Source organism: Nelumbo nucifera, chromosome 1 (genome assembly GCF_055504915.1).
Source record: "Nelumbo nucifera cultivar China Antique chromosome 1, China Antique-T2T, whole genome shotgun sequence".
Taxonomy (NCBI): Eukaryota; Viridiplantae; Streptophyta; class Magnoliopsida; order Proteales; family Nelumbonaceae; genus Nelumbo; species Nelumbo nucifera.
Window position 1 is genome coordinate 105,471,633 of NC_142649.1, and position 17,793 is coordinate 105,489,425.

Here is a 17,793-nt window from a genome sequence, read left to right on the forward strand (position 1 = left end):
GCCTTTGGAGTCGATTATGTGGCATTTGGATTCTTTAGCTCCAAACTAGTACTTTGGTTCTTTAGTCCTGAACTGGATTGGGTGTCGAGGTGTCTGTACGCCAAGGTGGTTTTTGGGCCGAGGTGACTGGATATCCAAGCTCTGAATGTTGCAAATTAGGTTCGTTTGGCTGAGTTGTCACCCCTCGAGCAGATCGCATCTACGTGACCCCTTCTTACTAGGTTGTGCCAAATCACCCTTCATCACCTTCCATTTCATTGTTGCATTGAAATTGAAACTACAACAAATTGATGGGTACTAGGAAAACATTAATGTAAAAGACTAAAGTGAACGAATGTTGGTTTTTTTTGGAATGCAGGGAGGGTGTGAAGGTGAAGGGATACTTTGCATTGTTGCTTTTGGACAACTTCTGCCGCTACCGCTTTTGGACAACTTCCGTGGCTATATGTATACTTTTAAAATTTTTATTTTTTAATTATGATACCATAGGTTAACCAATTTGATCCAAATTGTTGAACCACAGACCTACCACCTAAATAGAAAATGGTTTCATTTTTTATTGATTTTAAATTCACTACAAGAAAAAGCAGTTTTAGCAACGGACAAAACCGTTGCTAAAACGCCCAAAAATTGTTGCTAAAGGTTATAGCAACGGTTTTTTATCCATAGGGGATATTGCCATGGCTAAAAGTTATAGCAATGGATATTGTACACTGTGGTTAAAAGTATACATATAGCCACGGTTTTAACCGTTACCAATTGCAACAATTTTATTATGTACCGTTGCTACAAATTGAGATAGCAACAGGTTGTCCGTGTCTAAGTGTATGAATTGTTAGCAATAGCAACGGTTTTATTATGTACCGTTGCTACAAATTGAAATAGCAACGGGTTTGTCTATGATTAAATGTGTATGAATAGTTAGCAATAGCAACAGTTTTAAATAAAAACCGTTGCTACAAGTGCTTATATTGGATGATACGTTTACTAACGCTTTTATTAAACCGTTGTTAAAAGTGTTTTTTAATTCAAATGTTGGATGGTTAACATTGCAACTTTAGAAAAACATTTACTTTCACCTGTATCTATATCTGTATGATGGATGTTTTTACAAATAAAACCTTTACACATTTAAAAACTAATGCCACTGGGTCCTCAACATGCAAGCAGCCCGCATATGATTTGTGGTTGCTGTAGTAAATCAAGTGTCCTCATAATCCCCTATATCTGTATGATGGATGTTTTTACAAATAAAACCTTTACACATTTAAAAACTAATGCCACTGGGTCCTCAACATGCAAGCAGCCCGCATATGATTTGTGGTTGCTGTAGTAAATCAAGTGTCCTCATAATCCCCATTGATCCTCTTGTCAAAGTAAAATGATCCCCCAGCAAAATTAGCAAATCTCAATGTTCCATAACTGAATGACTTCCTAACACTAGAACCTTCCTTCCCATCCTCTAGCTCTCTTTCATCAAAATCATCAAGGGAGTCTGTCAAATGGGTATGTATATTCACCATCCTTACTCCTTGCAGAGCATTTTCCCTCTCTGTCCTCTTCCTCACAGTATGTCCTCTTCCTCATCTCTCTCCATTGAGATAGATTCTCTAGATTGGGGTGATAGTGAAACAGGAACTATTGACCGTGCCATTGTCCCTGCATGTTCTTGGGTGGCTCTCAATTCTAATAAGCTGAGTGATAACTGTGACAAAGATAAAGCTCATGGTCATAATTGAAAGAAACGAAGAGTATACAAATTCTGCAATGTTTAATAATGTTGTTCCAACAACAGGAACCTTGTTCTTTGGCCCTAGTTTCAAGCCTTGGATAAAGAAGAAAACAAATCAAAACTAAATCAATCTAAGTTAACTTAAATTAGAAAAGAACTAACCATTTATACCATTTACATTATCAAAATCAAGCAAGAGAAAGCTAGAAAAAGCACTATGCACAAGTTTGTCTATAAAAATACTTTCTTTCTTGATCAGTGTAGCATTCAAAAATAAAACGCATGACAATTACATCAAACTTCAAACTTGAACTCTGCAATATTAACAAAGAAACAGAACTGGCAGTGTGGCACACACAGAAAAGTAAAAGGGTGAAAAAGCAGAATGAAAACATTAACCAATAACAGAAAAAATACAAGTCCAGAGAATACTTCAGAACCTTTACATAGAAAAAGTTCGACCTCAAAAAAACCTATATATCTGGTGTTGGAATGGTAGTTTGGCTCTAGACAGTGAAAGAAGGATTAGAAAATGTAGTCATCAAGTAGGAAAGACAAACTAATGAGGTATAAATTTTCAAGGCAGTCATCAAGTATCCTATTTACTTGATACATAGATCTTGTTGGAGTATACTTTTTGTTTGTTTTTGTTCAGACGGCAGAGGTTTTTGTAGAACACATGCATTAGAGGTATCTTCCATATGAAGAGAGAAATCCCATGATATAACACTAAATTTTCAAGGCAGTCATTGAGATTGTGACCACCAAAGTCATTCATTTGGTAATAAACATGGATTCATTCATTTGCTATTACTAGAATGCATATCTGTCAATGGAATGATATTTACATGGGTTTGCTCCTTTTAATCAATAGATATATATGGACTTCCTAATAAAAATGTATTTTCCTCAATTAAAACATGAAACTTTTCTGGGGACTACATAGAAAAGATCCCAATATGTTGCATTGAGACCAATATAACACAACTGAAATATTAGTGCACTGGGCAGAAGTGTATCCTGGCTCTATTAAGAATAACCAACTATTGATGCAACATAGCCCATAACAGTATCTACGGAATGCGAGCTGTAGGCCATGATCTTAATGACAATAGAAATTAAACTAATACTAAAACAAAAAGGCAAATAATCCCCACATTTTTTTTCAAATAAGCATGTATTCAACACAACAAGAATGACAAAAAAAAAGTGAATGAATGTTTCCAAAATCTACATGGAAAACTGGACAATGATCATTATGAATTTTTTTATACAAAGTAGAAATTTCATGAAAAAAGTGATGAAAAAACTCTACTAAAAACTTTTGACAATACAAGCAAACAAGACTTCAACATAATCAATGCAAAGCAGCTCCCCCTAAGTAATTAACTACTCCCAAAACCCATTACAAAGACCCAATATCAACCACAAATTGGAATCAACTTATATTGGCATCTTTAAATTCAGGATGCACCACCAATCTGACCATGATTAATGAGCACATATCTATAGTTAATAGAGCTGTCAAATTGGAATCAACTTATATTGGCATCTTTAAATTCAGGATGCACCACCAATCTGACCATGATTAATGAGCACATATCTATCTTTTCCTTTCTTTCCCTACCTTTTCCTCCAAACCAAACACAGCCTAAAAGGATATTGAAAGATCCTAGGTCACTTTGCAGTTGTGGACCTCTGCACCAAGCTTAGGCCAAACATGGGTTTTTAATTGTATTGGTAAGTATCAATTTGTGTGGACTAGTACTCATTGGCACCATCAGCTGAAATAATCTGATACCTAACAAGTAACAATACGAGCCATGAAATAGCATTAAGACAGAGTGATTCCACCACACATGCAAGCATTATGTAAAACCGATACGGTTTAGAAGCAAATTACTTTGAAAAATTAAAAGAACTTCTCAAAAGTAAGGCTACCTTGGGTTGCAGTGCAAATCTGAACCAGATGCAAATATTGCATCCAGTTCAGTTTTGTATTTCTGTTTGTTTATAATAACCATGATTTACATCCCTATCTGATATAAAATTTATACTTTTGTCTCAATTGCACCCATTAGGGGTGTAAAATTTGCATCTCAAAAACTGATGCAAAATTTGTACTATCTTCTTCATACCTCAATTCTCTCGTATAAGTAGGGACACCATATATTGCTTCCTACCTCACTCCCAAGGAAGCAATCCTCCTACTTCCATTCTATTGGATGGAACCACACCATTTTACTTCTATTTTACTTTTTACAAACAAACAAGATAAAGGTTAAACCTGAAGCAAAATTAAACCAGAATTTATACTCAGCCATTTGCACTCATGCATTTAAACTAGTGAAATTTACACCGAAGAAAATTGCAGCCTAATATAAGAAAACATATAAATTTTGTGCAACTAATGTATATTTAGCCATATATGAAGCTCTTCCTTTTGGGCACTTACCTATAACTAGGGATTGCAATTTCTACCCTACCCAGTGGGTACCCGCTCTGATGGGTTTTTCTCTTGAAGGATGGGTTTTGGGATTCTACAACCCATATCGGTACGGGTAGGGTATGGTATTAGGCTAAACCCGACCCTCCCCGACCCGCATATTGTTGGAAAGCAATAAACTTTATGTATTAGGAGTTAAATTTAATAATAGTTTGAATTTTATGTGAAGGATAATTGATAGTTTATATTATGTTAATGTTCTTGATCAAATAATTGAAAATTTTGTTGTTTGTGTTATTTTACTTGTCTGGTGAAGTCAAGTATTTGACTTATCTTCATGCACAGGTAAATGCATTTCAATGGCATGGTGGCTGTGGTGAGGTGACAAATCAGGTTTCCATTTTGATTACTTTTTCAGATAACTATTGAAAGGAAAATTTTCTAGTTCTTGGTAAACCTAGGGAAGATGGTGGCAGTGGAAGTCATGCTAATGTTGGGTGCAAAGAGCAGTCATAGCATCCCATCATCAGAGAGAGCTTGCAAGGCTTGCAAAAAGTTGGTGGGCGTGAGCCAACTAGTATTGACGGGGACTCCCACCTATAGTTTTCTGTCTTTTTTTTATAATAAAATTAAAAACTTATTTAATAAAGGCTGTATTAGTTGTATATGACTATGTTCCTAGCAACAACACCAAAGAAAAGGCACAAAGAAGCAAAACATGGACCAGCCCTGCCAAGCCCAAACTATGAAATCATACAAGTTCTGCTATACAGAAATCATGTTGTAGAAAGATAATTTAATGGGAAACAAATACATTAACTGCAAATCCATTTGTTCTGGAAAACAAAAAGACATTGTTAGTAGTCTAACAGAATGAACAATATTCAGGATTATAATGAAAATCTTACACAGTTGCATATGTCCCATACAAACAATCCTGTAGTTGATCCAAACCCTCCATTAGATGGGAGGCCCTCTAGATCGACCATGTCTTTTATCTTCACTCTTGTTTTTTTTTGTTGGTTTATCAAGTGTGGCAACTTTTATCTACTTTTCAGATTGAGGACCCTTAACCATAGAGGCATTAATTCTAGAACTTCTATGCATGTCAAGAAGTCTCACTTCTTCATTACCATTGCAGTTTCGGTCCAAACAAAAGAATGTAGTGGTCCTAGCTATTTGGGTCTTGAGAGGGGTGGACTAGATGTGAACCTAAAGTTTGGAATTTTTTTGCACAAAGTGGATGCATTCAAAAGAAAAAAAAAATGAAAGTAGAATATATGAAAATCAAATAGAAAAGTATAAATTAAAATGTATGTAAATCAATTGATTTACTTGCAAGTGAACAAATTATTTCATTTAAGTATAGAAGGTTATATATGTTTGTTAGCATAGGGGTATTTCTGTCCTTATACCCAGATCAAGGTTGCTGATCTGTAATGTTGTGTTAGAACCAGTGCTCCTTCCTTAAATAAGGGCACATATGTCTTTTCAATTATTTTAATAATAAAAAGCATTGTCTGGCTGAATGGGAGTTATGTTCTTGAGACTTCCAGTTCGAACCAGACTTTCTCCTTTTCTCTCTCTCTTTCTTCCACCTTTCTACCTCTTTCTACATAACCGATCTCAAACAAATAGAACTCCAAGGCAGGCCGAATCATAACATGGTATCAGAGCAACTTGAATCTGCCTAGATTTCTTTACGCACCCTATCTAGGGTTTCTCTTGATTTTTCTGCATTCAACTGGAGATAAGGGAAAGGGCTGAAAAGGAGTGATCGCCCTCTTCCCTTGGAGGTTTCTATGCCTCCAGTCGGGTCTTGTGTGGTCGGTTGTTGTGGTTTCTAAGATCGCCCTCCCCTAATCGATGAAGAATAGAGGGCCGATCTGTGTGGTGCAGCGGTTGTCTTGTGTTGACTGATTTCCTGCTCGTGTGGTTGTTCCTTCAATGATAAGGTAAGAGATTTTTGTGCATGATGTCTGTTATGGATCAAATAGGAAGTGTGTTTCAGATCATATGTTGGGGTTTCAAACAGTAGCGTGCTAGGGTTTATGCTATTTTTGTGTATTTCGAAAGAAGAGTTGTGATCATATAGTGGTGAGATTTCAGGTAGCCGTAGGAGTAGGGTTTGTGGTTTAAAGAGCACACTTTTCAGCAACAACAAGTGCTGAAATCAGTGTGACGAGTGTGAACTAGTCGTCCGCAGTGTGCAGAATTCAGTGGTAATAGAATTCAGCAAATGTGCAGAATCGGTGATAACAGAATGGGAGATAACAGTGATTGTAAACCTAATGTGATGTACAGACTACCTGAATGTTCAAATGACCTCCATTAAACTAAATGGAGAGAATTATGTGCCTTGGGCTAAATCCGTCGAAGTCTTTCTGAAGGCAAAGAAGAAGGTAATGTTAGACAGTTTTGTATGCCCTTAGCTTCAACCAGAATGATGTACACTATGAGTTTATTGAAAATGAATAAAAGTACATATTTAATTCATGTTCCCCTGGTATGTTTCTATGTAATACCCTTAAACTGGACACTTAATGAGACTCGTGTTAGTTTAGAATGTTCACAGCCAGTGGGTCGGTCTGGGGAGACCTATCCTAATAAGGCTGACACTGATGTGCCGCCAAGTCGGTTGGGGTGGCCTGTCTCAACTGCCAGGGTGAGACCCCAGGCACATGCAGTGTAGGATCAATTGAATCTTTGAACCGAACCAGATTTCCAGTATTGCCCTGGACCTTGGAGATTAATGGGCAAAACTGGAAAGTTACACCCGACCCCTAGACTCGATTATGATACTGCACTAGGTGTCAGATTGGGCTGTCTTTGATGTACCAATCAATGAGATCCTTAGCAGGGGTCAAAACCTAGGTATGTTGGGACAGTTTGAGAATTCATCTGAGTGGGTGATCATAGTGACAGGATCAGCCCCTTTGTCGGACAAAGGTAATGATCGGGGATGCACTCTCTCTGATGGAAACCAAGACGACCGATAGCCGATTCCAACCGTTGGTATTTGTTTTGCAAAATATATTTTATATGAGATATAAAAATATATATATATATATATTATGGTTTCTAAAATGTTGGCAAAAGGTTTTAATTCCCGGGATCCATATAAGTAGAGAGTGCAACACTGTTCCTTGCAACCGAGGGAGAGGTCCTCTCTTGTCGGGCAGTGTTTGATCATTATGGGCTGAGAGGTTGAGTGTAAGACCATTGAGGATAATGCCTGATGGGCTAATCTTGCATCTGCCCACAGTCCCTAGGTAATACAAGGTGGCTTGGCCCAGGGACCACTTAGGGTAAGTGTTGGGCCCATAGAGCCCATTTGATGGGTTTCAGGGGGTGCACTGTCCATAACAGTGTATTCGGCTTGGCCTTGTAACAGAGGTTGGGCTGAACCCATGTGGCTGATGTGTAGATCAATGCTTGGGTCCCACTCCATACAAGGAAGCCCAACTGGGCAACAGTTAGGAAGGCTAAGTGAGCACATAACTTTATTGGGCCTAAAGCCCATTTCGAATTAGGCTAATTTAAGTAGTTAAATATGGGGCAAATTCTGGGAATGGATTAGTAGATAGGATAGGGTTTAACCCTTTCCACTCAGAGAGTCCAGATCTGAATGTGATTCAGATCTGGAAACCTCCTAATGTGATTAGAAGAAGGCTGATCCAATCTGCAAATAAGATAAGGGTTTATCCTTATCACCTAAAGGGATGTCTGATCCAATTATGATTTGGATCAGCAACTCCTAATGGGATTAGGAGCTGATCCTTTAGGGTTACTAAAGAAGGAAGGGGCGGTAAACTTTAGATGACACACATTCACATCCTCTTTAGAGCTGAAATAACAACAGAAATAATTAAGCAACCCTGCAGAATTCTTTCTTACCGCCTCCTTCTTGTTGTCGCCTGCCTTGCCAGTTCAATCTCCAGTTCAGTGGGAGAAGTCAAGATTTGATCATGACATCAGTTCTTGGTGAAAGGACTAATAGGAAGCTATGCTCACGTGCCATCCTACTATTTCTTACGAAGGACTAGGTTCTTAGAGAAGAACACTACTGATTCTGCTCCATCCTGCACTGCGCCATCTTCAGTGGAAGCAGTCTTTGGATCCTTCCTTGGGCGTGAACACCTCCATTGGGAGATATTACTTCTCCGTATCAAGTATAATCCTCTCCTACTGCTTTTGTTCAGATCTGGTTTAGTTTATGGTTCAAGATTGATCCTTGAAAATATGATTTTCTAAATAGGGAATATGATTCCCATTTGAAAGGGAGAGAATTTTTTTTTGAAATTCGCCCACCTTATTCTGCAAGATTTGGGCGTCCATACGATGGATTTCTCATCCCTTCAGGTAAAACACATAAGAGAGGAGAAACCCTCCACTGACTCTCACGAGTATGAAGACTGGGAGCAAGAGGATGCTCAGATCATCACATGGTTGTGGAATAGTATGGAACCAGGATTAGTGTAAACTTCATGTTTCTTGACACTGCCAAAGATGTGTGGGACCATGCGAAGAAATTGTATTCGGGACAAGACAATACAACCAGAGTGTATCAACTGTATCAGGAGTATTTTAATCTGCAACCGGGCAATCAGAGTCTTGAGGAGTACTATGCCAGCATGAGAAACATACGTAATGAGTTGAATGTCTATCACCCTCTCACTTCTGATGTCAAGATTCAGCAACAACAGAGAGAATAGCTTGATGTGACTAGATTTTTGGTGGGACTGAAGTCTGAATATGTATTAGTTCGGGCTCAGATATTAGGAGGATCATCTCTCCCCTCTTTAGAAGAGGTATTTGCTCGACTCCGGAGGATTTCTATCAGATCTACTGAGAACTCTAATATCTCTGATCGATCTGCCTTTGCTGTATTGAGAGGTCATGGTGCTAGAGGTGGAGCTCGGGGAGCTCAGTCTGGCCGTGGTGGTAGTAGTGGTCTTGTGTATGGCTGAAGCGGCAATGGTGGGCCTACTTATAATCGTGGTGGTGGTTGTACTAGGGGCAGAGATTCAGGGGGAGCCCGTGGTAGAGGACGTGGCTCAGGCCCGAGGAAGTGCACTCATTGTGGTATGGATGGACATACCATTAACTATTATTATGATCTACATGGTCCACCCTCAACCTGGGCCAATCATGCCGCGACTAGTGACTCCAGTTCCAACTTTAGACAGGAGAATCATTCATCTAATCAGATACCTCCTACATCCACAGATGGTCCCGTGAAGGAGATGGTGAGTGTTCCTTGTGATGAATATGAGAGGTTTATCCAATCACAGCAGAACACGACAACTTTCGCTCACTCAGGTATGCCTTGTCTGGCATCCACACCCAATCCCTTTATCAGACTCTGGAGCCTCCAATCACATGACTGGAACTCCAGGTGTGTTTTCTTTCTTATCTCATTGCTCAACATCACAATCTATCACCCTTGCTAATGGTTCCACATCCTCAATTTGTGGTGTTGGTAATGTTGACCTAGACCTTGTATCCCTCTCCTCAGTTTTGTATGTTCCTAAATTGCCTTTTAATCTTATGTTTGTTAGTAAGCTAACCAAATCACTTAGTTGCTCCATTACTTTTTATCCTTCTATGTGTGTTTTTCAGGATCTCAAGACGGGGATGAAGATTGGTGGAGGGCATGAAGCCGGTGGACTGTATTATCTTGACGGTGGTGGAAGAACATCAACAGCCCTCTAGTCATCTATCTCTCCTCTCTAGTGTCACTGTCGATTTGGTCATCCTTCACTGAAAGTTTTGAAATCTTTGATTCCATCTTTGAGTCAACTTTCTGTTTTGGATTGTGAGTCGTGTCAGTTTGAGAAACACCATCGTGTTTCCTTTAGTTCTAGGGTTGATAACTGTGTGTCGAGTCCTTTTTCTTTAATTCATTTCGATGTTTGGGGTCCTTATACAGTGATGTCATATAATGGATATAGATATTTTGTCATTTTTGTAGATGATTTTTCAAAGATGGCATGGCTCTATCTAATGAAAGAAAGAAGTGAATTGTTTACCATTTTTCAGAAATTTTATGCTGAGATTCGTAATCAATTTGGTACCCACATTAAAGTTTTCCGTTCTGATAATGGTCGTGAATATTTATCCTCATCATTTCAAGAATACCTGGACCAACACGGCATTATACATCAGACCTCATGTACCTACACCCCACAACAAAACGAGGTGGCTGAGAGAAAGAATCGCCATCTCTTGGAAACAACACGATCCCTAATGCATCACATGAATGTTCCCAAACCCTTTTGGAGTGATGTAGTGCTTACCTCTTGCTTTCTAATTAATCGAATGCCCACGTTCATCCTTGATGGTCATTCTCCGTTTACAGTCTTGTTTCCCGCTTTGTCTCTGTTTCCTCTTACGCCTAGGGTATTTGAGTGTCTGCTTCGTCCATAATCTAGGTCCCGGGAATGACAAGTTCGATGCCCGTTCTCTCAAGTGCATCTTCCTTGGCTATTCTCGAATCCAGAAAGGGTATAGGTGTTACCATCCTAGTTCTCGACGGTCCTTTGTGTGTGCTGATGTCACTTTCTTTGAGTCTACTCCGTTCTTTTTGGGGTCCGGTGATGCTTCTTCCTCCTCATCACCTCCTCCTCTTCCACTTCCCGTTGCCAACCTTCTTCCCCTTGTTCCAACCGTGACCAAACCCTTTCCTCCGGTGCCACCACCTGTTGAACGTCCACCTATCCATCATGTGTATACACATCGCCCACGCGTACCAACTACTACTCCTCCGGCTACATCTCCGTCGATAGATCCGGCACCAAACCCGCACTCAGCATCTGAGCTTGATCTCCCCATTGCCTTGCAGAAAGGTAAACGTACTTGCACCCTTCATTCTATTTCTAATTATGTTTCACTTACTCACCTTTCCGCCTCCCATCGCCAGTTTGTCACCTTGTTATCATCAGTTGTTGTCCTAAGGATGTCCAGGAAGCCCTTGCCTCTCCAGGGTGGTGCCAAGCGATGGAAGAAGAACTCTCTGCCCTTCATCAGAATCATACTTGGGACCTCACCGCTCTTCCTCCTGGGAAACAACCTGTTGGTTGTAAATGGGTTTATACGGTTAAGTATTTGCCTGATGGTAGTGTTGAACGCCTGAAAGCGCGATTGGTTGCAAAAGGGTACTCCCAAACCTATGGTATTGACTACAAAAAGACATTCTCACCGGTTGCTAAGATAGGGTCAGTTCGTGTTGTGATCTCTCTTGTAGCCATGTATGATTGGCCGCTATATCAGCTTGATATCAAGAATTCCTTTTAGAATGGTGACTTACTCGAGGAGGTCTACATGGAGCAACCTCCAGGGTTTGTTGCTCAGGGGGAGGATGGTAAGATGTGGACTAAGGAAGGATATATATGGGCTTAAACAGTCTCCTCGAGCATGGTTTGGTAGGTTCAATGAGGTAGTAAAGAAGTTTGGTATGAAACAGTGCAAAATTGATCATTCTGTATTTAGTCATGACTCTCCGGGAGGAAAAATACTGTTGGTGGTGTATGTAGATGATATTGTTATTACTAGGAATGATAACATGGATATTGACAGGCTAAAGACTGTTAGACAGTGTATGCCCTTAGCTCCAATCATATTGATGTACATTATGACATTTATTGTAAATGAATAAAGTACATATTTGATTCATGTTATAGTGGTGTGTTTCTGTGTAATACCCTTAAACTGGACGATTATGAGACTCGTGTTAGTTTAGAATGTTCACAACCGTTGGATAAGTCTGGGGAGATTTATCCTGTTAAGGCTAACACTGATGTGCCGCCCAAGTGTTGGGGTGGCTTGTCTCAGCTGCCAAGGTGAGACCCGAGGTACATGCAATGTAGGTTTACTTGAAACCATGAACCGGACCAGATTTCCAGTATTGCCCTGGACCTTGGTGATTAGTGGGCAAAACTGGAAAGTTACACCTGACCCCTAGACTCGATTATGATACTACACTAGATGTCGGATTGGGTTGTCTTTGATATGCCAATCAGTGAGATCCTTAGAGGGGGTCAAAACCTGGGTATGTTGGGACAGTCTGAGAATTCATCTGAGTAGGTGATCATAGTGATAAGATCAACCCCTTTGTCGAACAAAGGTAATGATCGGGGATGCACTCTCTGATGGAAACCAAGATTACCGGTAGCCGATTTCAATCGTTGAAATTTGTTTTGCAAAATATATTTTATATACGGATATAAATATATATGTTATGGTTTCAAAATGTTTGCAAAAGGTTTTAATTCCCGGGATCCATGTGAGCAGAGAGTGCAGCACTATTCCTTACAGCCGAGGAAGAGGTCCTCTCTTGTCGAGCAGTGTATGATCATTATGGGCTGAGAGGTTAAGTGTAAGACCATTGAGGGTAATACCTGATGGGCTAATCTTGCATCTGCCCACAGTTCCAGGGTTTTTATAAGGTGGCTTGGCCCAGGGACCACTTAGTGTAAGTGTTGGGCCCATTAGGAGTCCATATGATGGGCTTCAGGGGGTTCATTGTCTTTTTAGTGAACCCAGTGGGCTGACTTATTCACAAAAGGCTTGAGTTGGGGAAGAGTGGACTACATATGTAACAAGCTGGGAGTATATGATATATACTCACCAGCTTGAGGGGGAATGTTAGCGTAGGGGTATTTCTGTCCTTATACCCAGATTAAGGTTGTTGATCTGTAATGTTGTGTTAGAACCAATGCTCCTTCCTTAAATAAGGGCACATATGTCTTTTCAATTATTTTAATAATAAAAAGCATTGTCTGGCTGAATGGGAGTTATGTTCTTGAGACTTCCAGTTCGAACCAGACTTATCCTTTTCTCTTTCTCTCCTTCTTCCACCTTTCTACCTCTTTCTACATAACTGATCTCAGACAAGTAGAACTCCAAGGCAGGCCGAATCATAACAATGTTAAACAAGAACAATATAAAATTCAAAAAATATAAGCTACATACTACAACCTTTTACAGTGAGAAGTAAGAGACTTTCTCAAGGCATCAGGATAAGTCATCAGACCTTCAAGCAAATTGTGCAGTCATCAGACTTGCAATACACAATTAAGTCATTGGAGATACATATTTTCATAGGGAGGCTTCATAAAAAAGAATATTTTCAATTTCATATAAAAAATGGCACATGTTTAGTCAAGAGAGAAAACATGAAGATCCAAATTCTAACTACACAAAGCTACAAATAGTCCTACTACTTGAAATTTTTTAGGGACTATAATATGATGACGCCCAACAAACACCAACATTGTAGGAGGCAAAACATCAAAAACTATATTCTCACCCTTGTAGTAAGGTACAAGCTCATAAACCCCTATGAGGATGCCACAGCAACTGAGACTTGTTTCGTATAAGAGGCAATTACATTTGTCCGGACAAATAAAGATGGCAATTCCATATGCAGTCAAGCATAACATAAAAAACAAAGAACAAATAAACAACATAGCTTCCAACATGATATATAGTCATACATCTTAGACATGTTTCATGACATTAATGGAGAATATGGCATTAATGTTCAAGATATATGGCTATAGATAATGTTGCAAGCTGTATTGATAGAAGATCCCAACTCCTAGCATTGTACTGACAAACATTGTTGAGAAATTAGTTTTGACTTCCTATGCGGGGGGTTTTCTGAATTTATCCAGATGGATGCCTTATAGTAGTAAATGTGTGAAAATTGCTTAAACTATAGGTTGTTGCCATTTTTTTTATTGGAAACGGTAAGGTTGTTGCCAAATGTCGTTAACAAAAGACTTACTTTCTTCTCAAGGCCACCCCCTCCACCACACACACACATTATCTGGATTGGGAACTTTCCCATGACACCAAGAACATTAAATCCTTGGCAACCAAACTAAATATCTCGTTATCCGGATTCCACTGTTAATATATACTCTTGTCAGTAACCTAGCAAGAAATGGTGTTGCTACACCAAAGTTGGTTTGGCATCCCTCCATATCTATGTATTATTTTTTTCTTTCGATAGGGAAGTTTCTCTTGTGACATGGTCAATCTACTTTTATTGATCCCCAGGCGGGTCAACAACCAAAACCAATATTTCTTAATTCATTTAAAGAATAGTTAGACGTTACAATTTACAGTATATGGGAAATGTGCCCTGCATCCACTATGATAAACTAGGTCCACCAATCTACCCCAAGCATATCCTCAACCCCACTCTAAAATCAATCTCACTATGAGACTGAGCCCCAAAGCAGATGGTTTCTCCTGGTTAAATCATCGGCTAAACTGTTTGTTGATCTTTTAACCATTTGATGGATGGCTGCTGGCTTCTCCTAATTTCAATAATTAGGAAACATTGTTTTGGAGTGAAGGAGAAAATGTGGAAACCAATGGAATTTGAAAAGTTAAGAGAGGTGCGAACTATAGTGACTAAGTCACATTTTGTTGAAAAAAAAAAAAAAGTAAAGAGAAAAAGGAAACAGGGATCTGTATAACCATGAAGTCTAGCTTGTTCTGTTGGGAATGCAGACATATAAAAACCAAAACGAAAAAAAAAAGACAGTAAACCTCAGACATACAGGCAATAACAAATATGTTAGTAACCAAGCACTTTAACAGAGAAGGGCGGACATCTGGGAGAACCAGCTCAGTCTATAATCTATGCATAATAATGGTACCAACAAAACAAAATCGTTTGCACAAAATTAGACAGTCTAGAAATTGAGAAATGGAAATCTAACATTAACTAAGAAGAAACCATTTACTTACACCACCTTTTTTTTCTTTAGCGTTTACAAGAGATATCACTGCAAGCAACATCTCAAGCTCCTACTCATGGTTCGTGTAGAAGCTTTACTGGTATCCCAAGCTCCTACTCATGGTCGATTCTCTCTGTGTAGTGGTTTTTTCTCCTACCGTTCCTGGTATTATAGCTTTCTTGAGGGCAACGAAAAGGGACATCTGGAGATTTCTCTGGGAAAGGAAGAGAGGAGGAAGAAAAGAGGAGAGAAAATTGAACGAAAAGAGAAAGAAATAGGAAAGAAAGGAGAGGAGGAAGAAAGAAAAGAGGGAAGAATCGAAAGAGGAAAAATCAAAAGAGGGAAGCATTGAAAGAGGAAGAATGAAAAGAGGGAACCAGAAGAATCAGAGGAGATTCGGCTTTTCTAAGTGCGATGGTTTTTGGGCGCCAAATCCAAATCAGCGACTACTTTGTTCATCCACCAAAATAGAGAAACAGAAATTACAAATTCAGAGGCATTAAAAAGCGCCTCTAAAATAATCCAACCAATTTTCCGTGTTTAATGTATTATAGAGGCGGTTTTTTTTACCGCCTCCGGCCAAGTGCCTCTAAACCTAAGAATTCTAGTAGTGTCAATCTGTTCTTGCTGTTACAGATTGTCAACTATTTTCTAAAAATCTATGCATCCCTCTAATCGATTACAACACCCCCAGCCCAAATCAAGGTCAATCAAATTTATTTTATCAAAAATAAGTTTTAGAAGGATGCTTACCGGGAGAAGAATCTACAAGGGAGAAGACCTACTCTGATTCCATTCCTTCCAAGAGAGGTGGAAGCAGTAATGAATGCGCGGCTGCGCGGGCTCCTGGTGCCAAAATTTAGAAAATACCCGCGCAATCAAATAGCAACGGTTCCAAATTCACAGATAGAAGTGGAGGATGTATTGCAACGGTTAATTTTATAACCATCTCTTGAAATTACATTTAAGCCACAAGCCATATAACCGTGGCCAGGGCTGCATATGAGAAACGAGCATATTGCCACGGATAATAAATTCCATAGCTATACATAATATTTTAGCCACGGTTTTTTGCCCGTTGTTTGAAAAACCGTGGCTAGAGACCATTTTTTTTGTAGTGATTTTATATTCTATTTCCATATTTATTTTGATAAATTGATTTTAAATTTCATACTTAACATATTTATTTTTTGGGTTGCCATTGTATGACCTGGGTTTTTGCCTACTTGATTTGGGCATTTCTATTAAAAATACTTCCATTCTTCTATTTTAATAAAGTTTTAATTTATAAAAATGTATCATATTAATGTTTAATATGATGATATATAATAATAGTGGTGTCCCAAAATTTTGTACAGATTTTCTTTATTTTATATGTTGTTTGTATATTTATTTATTTTGAATTTGTATTATTTAATTATGGTATCATGGGTTGACCCATTTGGCTACATGGTTGAACTACTTACCCACTACCTAAATGGAAAAAAAGGGTTTAATTTCTAGGGTGATTTTAAAAATATAGCTTTTTGTAATATGAAAATAATTGTTTATGGACTTAATTAATGGAATGTAATGATAAAAAAATACCTTAAATATATGATTCAGAGAATAGGATTTAATACCTTAAATATGGAATTTAATGAGAAAGATAAATGAATGAACTGAATAGTAGTATTGAAAATATATTTTTTGCCCCCAAATAAAGAATGTCTAAATCTAAAATGAGGGGTATTTTAGTCTAGAGAATTCCAAAAATAAATAGGAGTTAATATCTTAAATATTAGATTTAATGAGAACGAATTGAATGAACTGAATAGTGGTATTAAAGTTGCATTTTTGCCCCCAAAATAAATAGTGTCCAAATTCAAAATGCATGGTATTTTATTAAAAAAAAAATCCAGAAGTCTCAGGCCTCGTTCGTGCTTTTTATAATAGTATAGATTATAGATATAGATAATGGATTGTTGTTTAATGTTCTTGCAGATTGAGGTGTTCGGAAATTTGATAAAGATGATGCTTTTTACCTAATATTTAGAAATCAAGAAATGATTTGTGTTTTAATAATACTAATCGAGATGTAATTAAGGTCTATGGTGTCTAATATTTGTAGGTCAGTTATCCCTAAGAAGTAGGGACGAAATTTGGTTTGGCCTGAATTAGCATTTTACATATTTTACATTGCCTCAAGGTCGAGCTAGGGGTGTCAATTGACTGGTTTTGGTTTGGATCCAATCCGATCCAAACCTTATTAAATCGGATTTGGACGGTCCATTATAATTATTGGATTGGGCCAATCCAAAATAAATTGGTCCATATTCTTATTGGTTTGACTTAGGCCTAAACCAAATTTTCAATAATCCAATCATGAGGCCAAACCCTTGTCCAATTTGAAATCAATCAAAACTGAAAAATAGCATAAAATCACTTTTATAAAAGTACTTTTACGAAAAACATTTTTATATAAGCACTTTTATAAAATTAATTTTATGAAAAGTATTTTTACGAAAGCACTTTTATAAAAATACTTTTAGGAAAGCATTTTTACAAAGGTACTTTTATGAAAGCACTTTTACAGAAGTTTTATAAAAGAACTTTTACAAAATCACTTTAATAAAGCACTTTTACGAAAGCACTTTTACAAAAGTACTTTTATGAAAGCACTTTTATAAAAGTACTTTTACACGAAAGCACTTTTTTGAAATCACTTCTACAAAAAAAAAATTACGGAAGTACTTTTACAAAAGCACTTTTGTAGAGGTACTTTTATAAAAGCACTTTTATGAAAGCACTTTTAGAAAATCACTTTTATGAAAGAACTTTTACAAAAGCACGTTTATGAAAGCACTTTCATAAAAACACTT

At 38.0% G+C, this 17,793-nt stretch overlaps 1 long non-coding RNA gene across 1 annotated transcript; it reads right to left on the reverse strand.

The window, feature by feature from the left end:
- Positions 1–1,086: 1,086 nt before the first annotated feature.
- Positions 1,087–15,921, reverse strand: LOC148803659 (uncharacterized). The gene is made up of 2 exons (XR_016078379.1): positions 15,686–15,921; positions 1,087–1,705 (listed from the first exon to the last, which is right to left on the reverse strand). It is a non-coding gene; the product is annotated as an uncharacterized LOC148803659 (long non-coding RNA).
- Between the last annotated feature and the right edge of the window lie 1,872 nt (positions 15,922–17,793).